Raw genomic sequence first — 8,497 nt, 5'->3', positions numbered from 1 at the left:
CTTTGGCTATTTGGCTGGCTAGAAATATCTGGTCAGTGTGTTCATGCCTGATTCACAAACTTCATAGGAACAACCCACGCACCCAGGCCAACTGGGAACAACCCTAAATGGCAACACTGAAAAGGTTTATTTTAATTGGAATTATCCTTTCAGGTAGAGCAGCATATTCAGAGAGATTTCCTAGGCAAAGCTTTTAAGTCGTAGACTACCACTTATGTGCATATAAGAAAAATATGTAATATGCCAGTGTTTCTAAACGTCCCAAAGAAGTGTGAGAGTAGCAAAGTTTCTGGATGTGTTTTCTGGATCTTTCCTCCCCTTGCTCTCTGGAATGACATAACAATCAAAGGGGACAGACCAGTGGCATCTGGAGAAAACAATACCGGCAATAAGTTCTCTTACTATGTTCCAGGAGGAAAGCAGTTTGGGGGCTCCCTTCTCTGTTTCTTTCTCTAAAAATCAGAAACAAAAAAAAATCAAGAACTCCTTTCTCCTAATCCAGGAGCAAAAATCTTTGCTATCACAGCTCCTTATGGAGGCCCAGTGGGCCCAGCAGGTGGCTGAGAGTTAGCCCAGAGAGGGTTGTACCTACCTACTTGGTATTAATATTTGTGGCCCTTGGAGAAGTCACTTAACTGTACCAACCCAGAAGAGCTAGAAAGAGACCACACTTTGGTCACTTTGGGCTGAATTTCTTTAAATCGGTGTAGTTGGGTGTAGAGGGCTACCTATCCCCAGCCATATGTAAGAGTAAAAAGGTTGTCTCTCTGCACTTCAGTAGAAGACAAGTGTTTGTCAGCTCATTTTCCACTTACCTACCAGAAAAACATAGCTGTGCCCTCCTCTCTCACTGCCACTGTCCAAGCAATTCCCCCACCCAGCTCTCGGCACAGCGCTGTGGTTGCAGAGAGAAGTCTCACGGTAGAGGGCAAATAAAACCACAACCCACTTAAGAGGACTCTGTAAGTGGAGGAGGAAAAGGAGATGAGGATGAAAAGCCAGAACAAGTAGCCACTACAAAGGCAGTAGAAAAAGCAAGAAGAGAACTTTGGCCATCTCTCTTTAAAAAGCAGAATTACACTCTGATTAAGAGCATCAAATTAGTATTAATTGATCAACACTTATGTGCACATATAGTAGTAACATTCATTGGGTGTCGAGCAGATGGGGGGGAGGTGGGGATGGGTATAGTCACACCTAATGGGCACAGCGTGCACTGTTTGGCGGATGGACATGCTTGTAGCTCTGACTCTGGTGGGGCAAAGGCAATATATGTAAACTAAACATCTGTACCCCTGTAATATTCTGAAATTTAAAAAAAGTTGTATTAAAAAGTATCAAAAAAAAAAGAACAGATACATGAATCTAGACCAGTTGGTTCTGATTCCCAGCCCTGTCACCTCCTGTGAGATCTTGAGCAAGTTACTTAACTTCTACTTCCTCATCTTTAAAATGGGGCTATTAATAGCATCTACTTCACAGGGTTGAGATGATGGCATTAATTAATGTATGCAAAGCTCTTAGAGCACACCTAGCACCCAGTGACATCATTAGTGGTGTTGCATTAGGCTGCTTAGAGAAGCTTACATCCAATTGGCAAAACAACCACACTAGAGCTAATGAGTTATCTCACTTGCACTAACCGACAACGGCATAGTCATGCACAGCCATCCTGATAACTAACGACAGTCCTAGATTAAGGATGAAACCTTCCTTTTTTCATAGAAAGCTGAGTCACACAATGACCCAAAGTAAAAACCACATGCAGGTACAACTCTTCCATTTTCCAGAATATTATGGACCTCAGTCATAAAGGACCCCTCACAACTTATCAACCTTCACACTCTTTGCAGCCAGTAGGAAGAAGATGGGCCAGTTAGGTTGTTGGGATCATGTGAAGTTTGTTGGTTGAAGACTGGCACAGTATAGCTCTGCTCCACTAGATATAAAACCAAGAGGTCTTGATTGGAGAAGCATCAGGAAAGAACAGGTCTCCCTTCTAAGCCTGCTTGTATTCATGGTAAACACAAGATCAAAACAACAGCTGCCAGATGCCCACGTGTCCAACAGCCTGTGGCTTCATCAGCAGCTGTGGGTTGCCAAAGATGCAGAGGACTTTCTGGTTTTGACCCATCCCAAGATTAACAGGACACAAAACAGATAGGATGAGATATCCTAAGTCCATCTCCAGGATCCCTTTAAAGAAAGGCTAAAAATTGCTGGGAGGAGGATAGTAATCAGAAGTGAAATCAAACGTATTAGGTTTAGATAGAAGTGGAAGATGTTATTATATGTCTGTGAATTCAGGGGAGGTGCTGGGAGAAACAGGCAAAATAAGGAGGAGGAAGGAGCAAAACAGGATGCTCTGTGACTGCGGAATGAGAAGAACCAAGAGGCCATTTGGTGCTCATCCAAGTGGCACAGAATGTACAGGGGACTAGGTTGCAGGGACCGTGTCCTGTGTCCCAGTTACAGCACCGTCCCTTCATACAAACAATCTGAAGCCTGTGTAGTAAACAACAATTAGCAATGAAGAAACCCATGGTTCAGAGCTCTGCCTGAGTGGAAGGGGCACAGAGGATCTGCAGAGCTGGGGACAGAGAAAGAGAGCAGGAGGGAGATGGGCCTGGGTTGAAAATAAAAGACCCATATTCACATCTGGCCTGATTATGGTACCCATGTGTCCTGGGTCTTCAGGAACAGCCTTGATTTTGTGTCATTTTACACTTTTCAATAAAGGTTATTTGTGACATGTTGAATTACATGAGATTTAAATTCTATAATTTTGTGAGCTATATCATATAAATTAATTTGCAAGTAAGAAAAATATCTGCCTATGTTTGGCTAATTCAGGGTTTACGAAATAAAGTCACTAGATCTATACTAAGTATGTATATTGAAAAAATATTTATGAATGATGTGGAAAAAATATTTCATTCACCTTGATTCAATCCTCAGCAAAAATCAATCCCCCGGAGTCCTGATTCTCTTCCCCCACAACAAACTCACACTTGCCGTATTAACTTTCTACTTTCACTACATGTAACAAATTACTCCCAAATTAGTGGCTCAAAACTACACAAATGTATTACCTTGCTGTTCTCTATGTTAGAAGTCTAACTCAGCTCTCAGTGTGCTAAAATCAAAGTGTGGGCAGGGCTGTGTTCCTTCCTGGAGGCCCTAGGGGAGAATTTGTTTCCTTGCCTTTTCCAGCTTCCAGGGGCTGCCCACAATTTTTGGCTCGTGTCCCCTTCCATCTTCAAAGTCAGCAGTCTCATCGCTCTTACCATTGCCCTTAACATCTCCTTCTCCAACACTCACCGAGTCGTCTACTTCTTTCTTCCACTTTCAAAGACACTCATGACTATATTGGACCCCCCCTGAATAATTCAAGACAGTCTCCCTATTTTAAGGCCAGCTGATTGGCAACCTTAACTCTATTCACAACTTTAATTCCTTTTTGCCATGTAACAGCCCAGCCAAGGATTTAGGTATTAGGATGTGGAAACCTTTGGGGTGCCATTATTCTGCCTACCACTCTTACTTACAATTAAACCAAAGAAAATCAAGAGAGGGAGGAAGGGAGAGGACGAGAGAGAGAGAGGGGGGGAGAGAGAGAGAAAGAGGGAGAGAGAGAGAGAGAAAGAGGGAGAGAGAGAGAGAAAGAGGGAGGGAGGGAGGGAGGGAGAGAGAGAGAGAGAGAGAGAGAGAGAGAGAGAGAGAGAGAGAGAGAGAAAGAGAGAGAGAGACTGACTCATGTACCATATCTATAAAACACCAAGACCAAAACTGGAGATTGATGTATACAGTAATGAAGTCATAAGTGTTTAAATTCACCAACCACTCAAGTTTCCATGCTGTACTTCCAGCCTCGGGGAACACAATTGATGATATATGTTTAAGGCTATGCGTTAACTGACAGTTTGAAGGTGTAAACATACTCCATAACCTTCTGGGGGTCACCTTTTAATAATAGCAATTAACATTTACTGAGCACTTACAACGTGCCAAAGTGTTAAGTGTTCTCATTGTGCAGCTGACACACGTGAGGCAGGAGAGGGTCACACAGATAGTGTCAGAGCCTGGATTCAAACCTGGGACTGTGGAACTGCAGACCACACAAAGCTGCCTCTTCCTCTTTATTTTTCCCCCCTTTAAATCAATATACACTTTGCAAAAATTTATGGCCTTATTGACTTGTTACAATCTAAGGGCAAAAGAAAAAAGACAACTAAATGGAATGATTCTGTTCTTCCAGCCAATTTTGGCCACTGTAACTCCGAAACAGAAAGAAGAGAACAAACGGAGAGAGAAAGCTCTGGGTCCACAGGGGAAAGGAGGAAGACGGAAGGATGGAAGGGAAAGATGGGAGCGAGACCTAATGGAAAGTATTCAGTATGACTTTCTCCTGCTCAGAAAAGTAAGACTAAGTCAAGACTTTCATTCATTCTCCACAAGACAGCCAGAGTGATCTTTTTGAATTACCAGTATGACCCCGACTCCATGCTCTCCTGCTTAAAACCTTTCTGTGGTTTTCCTCGTCTCTTGTGTTGAAGTTCAAGACCCTTAGCAGTGCTGAGAAATCCTGGAGCGTCCCAGCATCTGCATGTGTCACCAGCTTCATCTCGCCCTGTCTACTCCACTCACTCAGGCACTCAATAGATTTTGTTGAATGAGTGAATGAAAAGGCAAGCAATGCAATTAAGATTTGGTTTTGAATTAAGAAGCAACATTGTGGTGAAGCAAACAAATACATGTTTGAATTTCAGACACTAACAATTGTCAAGTGGGGAAGAATCCTGCTAGACAAGGACCTTCCCACAGCCCTCCGGACACTGGCCCTGCCACAACATGACCCACACTGGGCTCAAAGTGAAACCCACATGGACAAGATTTCAGCAAATTGCATGAGATGACGCCTCAGCAAACCACAGTTGCTCCAAATGTCTCCTTATACGGCAAGAGAAAGTAACGCCCAGTGAACACCGAGGTTAGTTCAAGGATTATGAATGACAACACTCTTTGTGTAAAGGATTTATTTGACTACCTATCATGTTCTGGATTAAGATGATAACAGGAAGAAAAAGAAGAGTGAAATCATTTCACTTGCACTAGCACTTCCCACCCATTAGTGGGGATCTGTTTTTCTTCTGTGGCCTTAAATGAATGAAATCACCCCAGCAGGCCTGGTGGCACGCCAAAGGTAGCACAAAAGGACTTAAGGATCTTTCTAAAGCCAGGCTTAAGTCAGAGTGTCCTGGAGCTCCTTTCAAAGAAGTTATCTAGTTGCAACATCATCTCTTGCCTCCTCAGAAAGGTTTGGTGTCAGCCGGAACAGGAAGCTGGAAGGAGGGAGGGGTGGGCCTTCTTTCCTGAAAGTGAAAATGATAAATGAGGCTCAACTCTCAGTATCATGGGCTAGGTCAACCCATTCTTCCCAGGCTTACACCACGGTGTTGAATGACAAATATGTCCCTCAAATGATGATGACTTCATCTCAACCAGGTGAAAAGATCTTGACAACCAGGAAAAAAGGCTTTCTCTGTTGGTGATGAGGATGAATTGCTGCATCTCCCTGAGTGAGCACTGGCCACTCTGAATTCAAGGAAAAAATACATAAAGATCGGTAACTGCTCCTAAGCACCCCAGAGCAGATCCTCACTAACAGGTTGCGTCATTTGGCGAAATACTGGATCCACAAAATAATGAAACCAAACCAAACCCTCAGGTTCAGAGACTGGAGGATCCTTAAAAGTAAGAATTGTGTCTCGTTAGTCTATTTACAAAACCAGAGCACCTCCACAGTCAACCATCAATAAAATTAATAATTAAATGAACTAAATTAGAGGATCTTACTCCAAATGTTTTGTGGACATGGAATTTAACCAACGCCGGAATTAGAGAGAAATTCATAGTTTGAGGGTAGATGATGAGAATCCTGTTTCAGTCTTTGGCCTTCCTACCCACACCTTTGGAGAGCTTATCGCTTTCAAAAATCAGCTTTCTTTTCTTCTCATTTCCATCTCACTAAGTCTATTCCCCACAATCCACTACTGCTTTCTATTCCTCCCAAGACCAAGTTCAGCAAACATTTACCAAGGGCCTGCCATAACTTGGAAATACTGGGGAATTAAAAGGTGACTCAGTCACAGCCTTTGCCTTTAAGCTTTCTGACAGCTACGAGGTGGGATAACTAGGCAGTCGTTCACCACACACCATGGGCAGCAAACGTCTTTCATTCGTGCATGTGTGCAAATCGCTTAGAACTATATTAATACAGATTAGGACCTTAATAAATACCTGCTGGTCTGGCTTCTATAAATACAGACCGTATTTAATTGAAATCTGCTTGTTCTTTCTTTACTCTGATATTTTTGCCTCTTCGAATTTCCTAACTCTTCTCTTAGGGTCCCAAATACTCTTCCTTGGTGGTCACTTACAAGACCCTGTACAACTCAGCATCCTTTGCTAATTCTTTCCTGCTTTTAAAAATCAAATTAAGAAAGGTACCTACCATGGTTGTTTCATTACCTACCCTTTGAGAAAACTTCCTTCTGTGATCTTAAAACCTTTTTTATTCATGTATGGTTTTTAAAATTATTTTTCCTTGTATGTCATACACAGATACTATTTGGAAGCAACATTAAGTTGATTCTTGTTTTCCTCCTGGTTCTAAATACTGTCCTGACTACTTTGTAATGCAAATCTTCTATCTGTTGGCCCCTTTTTCCTGAAAAAATAGAAATATGAGAAAATTGGTTTTTTCTGTTGTATTTGGCCACAGTTTGATAAACTGAGGTCGTTATAAAATGTCAAATCTGGTGGCACTGCAGAGGCAGTGTTATTTCTATGAGTGCCTAATCTTTTTATGTAACCCTCCAAATCACAGGATAGGACATAGCAATGTTGCCTGCAGACCTAATGCTCATCTGTTCTGAAATGTCATGCACAGTAAAAATATATTTGGGAGTCATTTTGGCCATTCCTCTCTCTCTATAAAGAAGAGGTGCCTATAAAACAATCCAGTGATGGAGTGATTATCTTTAAAAGGCACAAACAGACTGTGCTCCCAGCTAATGACACGAACTGTTGTCAGGGCTCCCTTTTGACCTCTGAAGTCCCTGCATGCAACCTCATTCATTCACTCACCACCCAACCTCTCCTACAAAATACCTACTGCCTTTTAATGACATCTCAGTTCATCAGAAAGATGAACCAAATGTGAATAATGTGAAAATTTAAAAATCCTTTAGCCAGAAGGTCATACAAAAGAGAATAATTCTGATTCTGAACAATTTGAACTCAACAGAAATACAAAAAAAAAGTCATGAAACCATATTGCAGGTGAAATGCTCATTAACCAAAAAAATAAATAAATCTTGGACATTTACTAAGAAAGCAGTGGTAGCCTTCATCCCTCTAGTTCTTTAAAAATAGTTTAGAAGTAAATTCAGCCATCTGCTGTTGACCTCCCTAGAAGCAGAAAGCTGCAACAAATGACTTCTTATTGTCCCTCTTCCTAGTTCTGAGATTCCACAAATATTGGTCATTTTACTCTTCTTAAAAATGTAAAATTTAAAAGAATGTGATGAAAGTTTAAAAATCCTGTAAAAAGCATATGACTAATGTGAATTCATTTTAGTTTCTTATTTGCCAATTTAAAAATTTTAATTGACTTAATTCTTTCTAAAATAGAATAAATTGTATGAGCTCCTTTTTCTAAAATTAGTCTAGTCTTCCAACATGTACACAAAGAGTGTCTGAAATGTTCACAAAATGTCACCAATGGTTGTGTCTATGTGGTGGAATTGGTGTGTGTTCTTTTAATCTTTTTTCTTGTACTTTCGTGTTCTTTTAAAATCTGGTAGAACGCCATACATTAGAAGTTATAAGGACAATCATTGTGTGATAGTACTAGGAGAGACTGTTTCTCCCCACTCCTCTCAAATCTCACCACCAGTTTTTCCCTACCCTGGTCCTGCTATGATACAAGAAATATTTTGCTCAAGGTTAACCCCTATAAATCAAACTCCCACACACTGACATACAATGAGACATGGGCCAAATTTACGGGGCTAAGTCACTGCCATTCAGACACACCTGAAATGAGCAGGGAAACATCAATTCCATCGTGGACTTTCGTAGGAGAATATAGGGAAAGGGTGTGCAGCCCAGCCCTTGCCTGTGCTAGCAGTGGATGCTGTCTTCCTTTATGAGGCTGGCCATGTGAACAAAAACCGACCATGACCTTGATGACCAAGAACCATCCACATGCATCAGAACACTGCTTGCCCCAACATGTCCAACTAAGTCTCTATGGCTCCCTCATTTGTTCTCCTTATATCATGTCTCCATTTTGTCTTTTTCTCATGTTGGAGGTGTACGTGACCATGGGCACTCCTAAGCACTCCCCCAAGCTTTCTTGAGTCTTGGCTAAATTTTTCCAGCTTGTGCATGAAGAGATGAAAATAATCCAGAGGATTCTCCTTGATAGGAG

Source organism: Microcebus murinus, chromosome 18, assembly GCF_040939455.1.
Source record: "Microcebus murinus isolate Inina chromosome 18, M.murinus_Inina_mat1.0, whole genome shotgun sequence".
Taxonomy (NCBI): domain Eukaryota; kingdom Metazoa; phylum Chordata; class Mammalia; order Primates; family Cheirogaleidae; genus Microcebus; species Microcebus murinus.
This window is presented reverse-complemented; position numbering follows the sequence as displayed.